The sequence below is a fragment of the Eulemur rufifrons genome, chromosome 7 (genome assembly GCF_041146395.1).
Source record: "Eulemur rufifrons isolate Redbay chromosome 7, OSU_ERuf_1, whole genome shotgun sequence".
In the NCBI taxonomy this organism is placed as follows: Eukaryota; Metazoa; Chordata; class Mammalia; order Primates; family Lemuridae; genus Eulemur; species Eulemur rufifrons.
In genome coordinates this window covers 221,047,633-221,057,359 of record NC_090989.1, presented here as the reverse complement: position 1 = coordinate 221,057,359, position 9,727 = coordinate 221,047,633, and positions in this window count along the sequence as shown.

The following is a 9,727-nucleotide window of genomic DNA, read 5'->3' as shown; positions in this document are numbered from 1 at the left end:
CGGAAAAAGCACACTTGAGCACGAATATGCAATGAGGCCTCCCACAGGCCAGGCACTGTCTCCACCTGGGGGAGAGAACAGTAAAGCAGACAGATATGGTCCCTACCCTCAGAGCAGTTGTTAAAAAAATAAGTGAACAGAATAATTTCAGGTGATGATAAGTACAGCGAGGACGATGTGTTAGACAGCAGCCAGGGGGACATCACCTAACCAGGCAGGGGAGGGAGCCTCTCTGAGGACAGGCATTTGACCAGAGACCTGAGTGCCCAGCACAAACCACTCACCCACTGATAGTTTGGATACTTGGCCCCTCCAAATCTCATGTTGAAATCTGATCCCCAGTGCTGGAGGTGGGTCCTGGTGGGAGGTGTCTGGGTCATGGGAGCGCATCCCTCATGAATGGCTTGGTGCCCTCCCCACGGGAATAACTGGATTCTGGCTTTATTAGTTCACATGAGAGCTGGTTGCTTAAAAGAGCCTGGCCCCTCCTCCTCCATCTCTTGCTCTGCCTCTTGCCGTGTGTGTGTGTGTGTGTGTGTATGTGTGTGTGACACACCTGCTCCCCCTTCACCTTCTGCCTTGATTGGAAGCTCCTTGAAGTCCTCACCAGAGCAGGCGCTGGCGTGATGCTTCTTGTACGGTCTGCAGAACTGTGAGCCAAATAACCCTCTTTTCTTTATAAATTATGCACCTCAGGCAATTCCTTTAGGGCAGCAATAAACGGACTAAAATACCCTCCCACCCACCTAAACATCTGGAGGAAGAACATTACAGGCAGGGGAAAACACAGGACCACGTTCCTGAGCTATGAGCAGACTTGGTGTGTGTGATGAACAGGAAGAGGCCAAGGAACTTAGAGTGGAGGGAGGGGGAAGGAAGTAGTGGGGTGAGGTTCCCCCAGGCAAAGGCCATGAGAAGGAGCTTAGATTTTATTCCAAGGACAGCCATTGAACAGGTGAGTGACCCCATAGGCTTTATATACATACAAATTATATTACTTATTTAGTCCTCTCCACCAATAGTGAGGTTAATTAGTAGTTAAAGACAAAAGAAGATACAGAAGAGTTATGTGATGGATCCCAAGGTCACCCAGCAAGGGTATGAGCAGAGCCTGAAACCTAGATCTTCAGGACCACAAGTCTAGCATTTTCCTCTGTGTGCCAGCTGAGTGAAAAGTAAGATTAATGGCAAGTATGAGAGATGGATGTTGTATTTTATTAGTAAATAGTTTAAGTACCTGATAAAGGAGTTGGAATGTGTGTGTGTGTCCTGGAGAGATATATTCCTCAGTGGACCAGTATTTGCAGCAGCAGCTCAGCTCTCCTTGGTGATTGAGGCACAATAATGATTATTGCAATAGCTCAATCTTACGGAGCACTTACCGTGTGCCAGGCACAGTTCTAAATGTTTTACAAACCAACCACCCAACCAACCAATAAACAAACAAAACCGTCTTTAAAAGAGCTTTACAGGCAGAGAAAAGGACAAAGTTCTTGAGATAGGAATAAGCTTTGTGTGTCTGAGGAATAGAAAGAGGTCAAGGTACTTAGAGCAGGAATGTATTATCATTACTCCAATTTTGCAGATACGGAAATTGAGGCATGGAGAAGTTAATAATTTGCCTAAGATCATGTAACTGGTAAGATCACACAACATCTTAAGAACTCTAGAGCCCATACTTTCAACCCCGTAATATACTGCTATTTATTGAATGGACAATATGTACAGGAACTCTCACAAATTATTTAGGACCTAGCCCTGACATGTGGCCATTATAGTAGCTAATTGAAGTTCAAAGAGTGTAAGTTATTTCCCAAGGCTGCTCTGTGAGTTAGGAATCAAATCCACACATGCCTAATGGCCAAATCCACATTCTTTTTTTTACATCCTGCTGCCTCTTAGGACCTCCAAGGAGGAATCATCTCTTAAATCGGATCAAATAGCAGAACTTTTACCAACCTGAAGTGAAATGCTCAAACCTGGGGTTGGTAGCGTCTTAGGTGCTCTTGATATTAAGTCACTGAGATGCTTGGATTGAAAAAAAGGTAGCTCTGAAGCCTTGCTGAGAGGAAAGTTATATGATTTAAGGGGAAGGACCCTTCTAGAAGTCATGGCCAGGGATGTGGCTTCAAAAGCCTAAAGCTAAAGTTTCTCTGGCAAGAGAGAGAGAGGTAGAGTGGTAACTGCTAGAGAACTGGGAGGGTGTATGAAATCACTTCAGGAGGAACATGTCCCTGTATCCATAGCATCAGACCTCTTTGCCAGATAGTTTTATTTTTTTCATGTTTTCCCAATGATCTGATCCAGGTAATACTCTTATTTTTAGTGTCTACCAAGAGGCAGGCATATAGTGACTTTGATTTTCAACTAAGAGAATTACATGATCATGTATGTATACAAATGCTTTATCGCTATCTTATATGAATACTATTCATATTTCTCATTATTTTTATTTATTTATTTATTTATTTTTTAGAGAAAGGGTCTCATTTTGTACTCAGGCTAGAGTGCAGTGGCATCATCATAGTTCACTGCAGTCTTGAACTCCTGGGCTCAAGCGATCGTCCTGCCTCAGCCTCCCGAGTAACTGGGACTACAGGCATGTGCCACCATGCCCGGCTAATTTATATATATTCATATATATATATATATATATACTTTTAGTTGTCCAGCTAATTTCTTTCAATTTTTTTTTTTTTTTTTTTTTAGTAGAGATGGGTTCTTGCTCTTGTTCAGGCTGCTCTCGAACTCTTGAGCTCAAATGATCAGCCCGCCTCGGCCTCCCAGAGTGCTAGGATTACAGGCGTGAGCCACCTTGCCCGGCCCAGGCTGGTCTTAAACTCCTGGGCTCAAGTGATCCTTCCACTTTGGCCTCCCAAAGTGCTGAATTTACAGGCATAAGGTACCATGCCTGGTAGTCTCATTAGTTTTCAATATTTCTTATGATTGTTGTCTAACAGTCAAATCCTTTCAAATATATTGTTAAATGTGACTATGTGATGAAGAAAGTATTTATAAAGACTATTGCATGCTCATGTTGTGTTTTTTACTATAGCATTCAATAACCCTGAAATTCATACAGGAACAACCTTGTGAAATCTCAAGTTCAGTGCCAAGATAATTTTAGACAATAAGGTTAAGATATAAAAGACCTATTGAAATCTTAGTAAAATGGTATATATGTTTAATCTTGCTAAAAATTCACTTAAAGTTTCTGCTCCCTCTTTTTCTAGGGTTTTCTAGGCTTATAAAAAAAAGCTGAAAAGAGGCTTTAAAATGGTCTATTTCATTGAATCTATGTAGTCCGTAGGTAGTGCTGCCATGAGTAAATCTTAACAAACCCCAAAACTTCATGAATATTATCTATAAGCCTATGAGTATGAGGATCTTTTGGGTTAAAGAAAGAATTTGTGTCCAAGGCGCTGCGAATTCATGAGGTTTTACCATTTATGTAGATTATTAGTTTAATTAATATTGAAAGTGGACCCTGCCAGGAAGTGTGGGCAGTTAGTGGCCCCAGTGATAGTCCTCAACCAGTCAGTGATGGGAGCAGTGAGCAGATGCTCCAGCCTCCTGTCCCTCAGGGGGACAATTCCAGGAGGTGTTTTGTACCCTTTTCAGGAGGTGCTGGAGGAATCAGGAGAGGAACTGTCTTGTTGATGCACTATTTTTTTTTTCTTAAATCTTGTGTTTTTATAACTCCTCAGTTTATTTTGAAAACAATCTTTTCTGAGATAGATCCATATGAATTTGACATTAATTATCTCGAAGTGTATGAAAATTACCTATATTTGCCTATGGATGTATTAAGTTGTTAAGTATGAAATGTCTGATTTCAAATCAAAAGCATAGTTTATTATATCTTAAATAAGAAACAGCACAATTAACCAAAGTATGTGCCTAAACTATCAACACAGTTTTGACATCTTAACGGCAGCTCGTTTATGCCGGCAGGGAAGAAGCCTGGAGAGGGAGTGGTGATGAAATTGCAAAAGGTGTTTTCCACAGCTTGTTGAGAATTGATTATTTTTCCTTGCAAGAAGTGGTCCGAAGCCTGGAAGAAGTGGTAGTCAGTTGGTGCAAGGTCTGGGGAATATGGTGGATGACAGAGTTTTCAAGTCCAACTTCTGTAGTTTGAGCAGCGTTGTTTTTTGCAACATGTGGTCTTACAAAAGGATTGGTCAGTCTCTATTGACCAATCTCGGCTGCTTAATCAGAAGCATACTCATCATTTCATACAGTTGGTTGCAGTAGACATCTGGTGTAATCAATTGACCAGATTTCATGAAGCTGTAGTGGATAATACCAGCGTTGGACCACCAAACAGACACCATTAGCTTTTTTTGAGGAATATTTGGTTTTGGACTGTGTTTGGGCACTTCATCTTTATCCAGCCATTGTGCCAAACACTTGTGATTGTCAAAGAGTCCATTTTTCATCACACATAACAATATGGCATAGAAACAGTTTGCCTTTATGTTGTGACAGCAAAGAAAGGCAAGTTTCGAGACAATTTCTCTTCTGATGCTTGTTTAATTCATGTGGTATCCATCTTTTCAGCTTCTTTATCTTGCTGATTTGTTTCAAATGGTCCAATATTGTTGGAATAGTAATGTCAAACCTTGCTGCTAGGCCGGGCGCGGTGGCTCACGCCTGTAATCCTAGCACTCTGGGAGGCCGAGGCGGGAGGATCACTTGAGGTCAGGAGTTTGAGACCAACCTGAGCAAGAGTGAGACCCCCGTCTGTACTAAAAATAGAAATAAATAATCCGGACAGCTAAAAATACACATAGAAAAAAATTAGCCAGGCATGGTGGCACATGCCTGTAGTCCCAGCTACTTGGGAGGCTGAGGGAGGAGGGTTGCTTGAGCCCAGGAGTTTGAAGTTGCTGTGAGCTAGGCTGACGCCATGGCGCTCTAGCCTGGGCAACAGAGTGAGACTCTGCCTCAAAAAACAAACAAACAAACAAACAAACAAACAAAAAAATAAACCTTGCTGCTAATTCATGCATAGGTTGAGATGGATTCACTTCCACTACAGCTTTCAGCTCATCATTATTGACTTTGGTCTCAGGTCACCCACATGGATCATTTTCAAGATTAAAATCACCAGAATGCAACTTCTCAAACCATTGACATACTGTGTGTTGATTAGCCACATTCTTCCCAAATGCTTCATTGATATTTGAGCTGTCTGCACTGCATTGGTTCTAGGATGTAACTCATATTCAAAAATAACCTGCGGCCGGGCGTGGTGGCTCAAAAAAAAAAAACTTTTTCTGTTTTATTTAGTAGTGTATCCCTAAAGCCAAGAACACCTAGCAGTATTAACTTTCCAGTAAATACTTGTTGAATGAACAACTGAATGCTTTTGTAATTTTTTTGAGACAGAGTCTCGCTTTGTTGCCCGGGCTAGAGTGAGTGCCGTGGCGTCAGCCTAGCTCACAGCAACCTCAAACTCCTGGGCTTAAGCGATCCTACTGCCTCAGCCTCCCGAGTAGCTGGGACTACAGGCATGTGCCACCATGCCCGGCTAATTTTTTCTATATATATTTTTAGTTGGCCAGATAATTTCTTTATATTTTTAGTAGAGATGAGGGTTTTGCTCTTGCTCAGGCTGGTCTCGAACTCCTGACCTCGAGCGATCCTCCTGCCTCGGCCTCCCAGACTGCTAGGATTACAGGCACCGCGCCCGGCCTTCTCTTTCCTATCTTTTAAATATACAAATGTACACCACGGGTATATGTGAACTAAAACACTTCTGGTCTAGGCTGTAAGCGCCTATGGAGAGGGCCATTGTCACTCAGTGAAAGGCCCCTGAGGCAAAAGAGAGAGGTAGCACAGGGGAGCAGAGGGCCCCTGTCCTTCATCAAGCTGTCCACAAACTTCCTCAAGAGGTATACTAGATTATCTAACTCTCAATAGGCTCAGATGGTGACCGGCACCTTCAAGTGATGTTTTACTTCCTTATGTTTTATTTTGTTTTCTTATATGTTGTTTGTTCCACTATTTTTGTAATTGGGGCAAAATGAAAGGTTCAACTAGTCTAAAAATGCTTAATATACCTTATAAACTGTCCGAATTAAAGATTTTTATTCATTCTTCTGCCAAACACAACTGATTTCTATCTATAATTGCTTCTTTAGGTAAGACGCAGTAAGTCAGTTGAAGAAAGAGCTGGGGCCTTGGGCTATGAACATTGCTACGCTTCAGCACACCGAGAAGTGCAGAGCCTCCGGGTGGGGTCTAGTGGCTGTTGGCTGCAGCAGGGCACGGAACCGGTCTCGGTGGGCCTTCTGCAAGAATGCTCTGTGCACTTGACAAAATCACTGGTACGCTGTCTCGAAGTCGGAATCATTCCCATAACAGGGATCTTCAGTAATAAGTTTTGTGGATCATAGCTCCCAAGTAGTCCAACTTAGCTTTGTAGTGTTTAACTTGATTCTTTTTTCCTATTCAAATCTCTCAGATTGCTTTCATCCATACTTAGTATATAATCCAGTGTGGCAAGGTCATCTTTAGTAATCTGCAGGGCAACTTGACTCGTGGGAATGTTGTGCCTCTTCACACAGCTCTGCTCTTGGTAGTCAGGAGGGCTCCCTGTCTCATACTCGGATGTTGTGGTGCCGTCTGTCCTCCAGTTATCCAAAACATTTTGGTCAGGAATGGTTTTGAGGGTTGGGGGAGGGTGGGGGAGCAAAAGCTAAAGCTGGATAGGGGAGCGGAATAACACTGATGCTCTCCTATGACTCGGGATTAAATGTCTCAGCAAGGAAACTTGAACCGGTCCAATGTGCTGCTGAGATGGCTCCTTGAAACTTGAATGTGATGATGACCTTCAGCAAATAAGGTGGGCATGTGTAGAGGAAGGGTCAGTAGGCTCAGAGAGGAAGGCAGGTAGAATGGATTTATTGCATAAGACCATTTATTGCTGACCAGATTTTCAAAGAGGGCCCGAAATGTCCTCCTTTATCAAAAGTGATAAGCAATGTGCTAGTGAGGGACACTGGGATCATTGAAAACTCAGTGGTGGCTGTCCTCTGGAGGTTGGGGCTGTTGCAAAACTGACCTCTTTGGTGTCAATGGAGACTGTAAGATTTCAGAATAAGGCCGGGCGCGGTGGCTCACGCCTGTAATCCTAGCACTCTGGGAGGCCGAGGCGGGTGGATCGCTCAAGGTCAGGAGTTCGAGACCAGCCTGAGCGAGACCCCGTCTCTACTAAAAATAGAAAGACATTATATGGACAACTAAAAATCTATATAGAAAAAATTAGCCGGGCATGGTGGCGCATGCCTGTAGTCCCAGCTACTCGGGAGGCTGAGGCAGGAGGATCGCTTAAGCCGAGGAGTCTGAGGTTGCTGTGAGCTAAGCTGACGCCACGGCACTCACTCTAGCCTGGGCAACAAAGTGAGACTCTGCCTCAACAAAAAAAAAAAAAAAAAAAAAAAAAGATTTCAGAATAAGGGAGCCCAGGGGGCATCACTTAAACATCAGATGCATGGTCATCATAATCAACAGTAGGAGCGGAGTGTCAAACAGAGCACCTTGACCTTCAGGGGTCTAGAGTGATGGTCATAGAGCACTGTGTTTTTAGAGGTGAGACAGATGGGTCGCCAACTAGGGTGATGCTTGACTTATAACCAGAAAAAACTAAAAATAGATGAGCAAAAGGCTGATGTCAGTCACCACTATAAATTATCTCTACCCCAGTTTTCATATTTGAGTAATTCTCAGACCCAAAGTCCATCACTTAGAGGGGAGCATGAGTCCTTGGAAGATTCTGCAAAACTCCAGAAAGAATACACAATACAAATTTCTCTAGTTCTTCCCCAAATAGAACTACATACCAGGGAAGTTTCCATATGGGCCATGTCCAGGGCTGTTGGATACAGGATCTGAGCTCAGATTTTTAAAGGATCCCCATTATATCCCTATTCAGTTCAACTGCATGAGCCCTATAAAATCCAGATCGATTGCAATAATAAAGGAGAACTACTATAGACTTATAAAAATTGTAGCCCCAGTTATAGTTGCTGCAGTATACGTGGCATTTTTACCATAACAGATCTGGCACTTGGTATTTGGTTATTGGTCCGGAGAAGACATTTTTCAGTTCTGTCAGTATAGGTGATCAAAAGAATTCACATTAATGTGGGAAGGAGAGCAGTGTATGTTCACTGAATTGGCTCAAGGCTATATTAACTCTCTTGATCTCTGTCGTAAAATAATTTCCTTGATCTTTGATCACCTTGACATTTTGTAGCATTTCACGCTGGTCCATTTTACCATTGATATCATGTTAATTGGATCTGGGACAGAAAGTAGCGAATAGTGTAGATGCTCTGGCTAGACATATGGGATCTAAAGGATGTAAGATATGATGAAAAAGGTTTAGGGGGTTGCCATATTGGTGAAATTATTAGGAATCCAATTGTCAGGGGTAGTTGAGACATCTCTTTTAAGGAGAGAAACTATGGCATCTTGTACCCTTCATCACAAAGAGGCTTAGTGGTTGTTGAGCCTCTTTAGAATTTGGTACAGCCAATTTTAAGCGGAGACCAGAGCAAGAAAGGACTTTATAGCAGGTTCGGGTTGTATTTCAATCTTCCCTGAAACCTGTGCTAAATGGCCCAGCAGACCCAATTGTGCTAGATGTATCTATGGTGGAAAGGATGCTGCTTAGTCTCTGACAAGCTCTAATAGGAGAGGCACAGCACAGACCCACAGGTGTCTGGACATAGTTGTACCTTCTGATGCAGAGAACCACTCACCACAGGTTGAAAAGAAGCTTGGTGAGGGCTGCTGCACCATTGTAGAGACTGAGTACCTGACCACAAGATATCCTGGGACTGTGAGAGCAGAGTTGCTCACCATGAACTGGGCATTGTCATAACCACTGAATCATAAGGAGCTGCCACAGTCCACTGTAAGTTGAAGTCTGGTTCATAAGGATCAGGTGGGTACAGAGGGCACATGACCTACGGGGCATAAGTGCTTCTTCCTTAATACATGCACATGGCCTCATGGCAGCTTCTGGGTGATCCAGCGGTGGAAGAGGAAAACTCTTGTGTCTGGTTCACAGGTGGTTTGGCCCGGTATACTGGGGGAAGAAGAAAAGGGACAGTTGCCACATGATGGTCTCATTTAATATTGACCCTCAAGGACAGAGGGAGGAGGAAATCCTCTCAGTGGATAGAGCTACAGCTGGTATAGTTGGTTGTTCACTTTGTATGGAAGAAGAGGCCAGAGATACAGATATACATAGACTTCCGGGTTGGTGGAGGCAGCTTGGTTAGTTGGCTGGGGGAAAAACTGGCAATATTAGAAGATTAGAGACATGTGGATTACTATGTTCTGAATGTTTGTGTTCTCCCCAAATTCATATGTTAAAACGTAACCCCCCCAGGAGATGGTATCAGAAGATAGGGCCTTTGGGAGAGGATTAGGTCATGAATGGGATTAATGCCTTCATAAAAGAAACCTTGGAGAACTAGGTAGCTCCTTTCATCATGTTAGGATGCAGAGAGAAGGCAGTATTTATCAACAAGAGAGCAAGCCCTCACCAGACACTGAATCTGCTGGTGACTTAGCCTTCCTAACCCTCTAGAACTTTAAGAAATAAATTTCTCATATCTATAAGCCAGCCAGCTTATGGTAGTTTGTTATAGCAGTCCAGACTAAACAGGGTGCATCTATAGAAGTAGGCATAGTGTGAAAGAGCATCTGC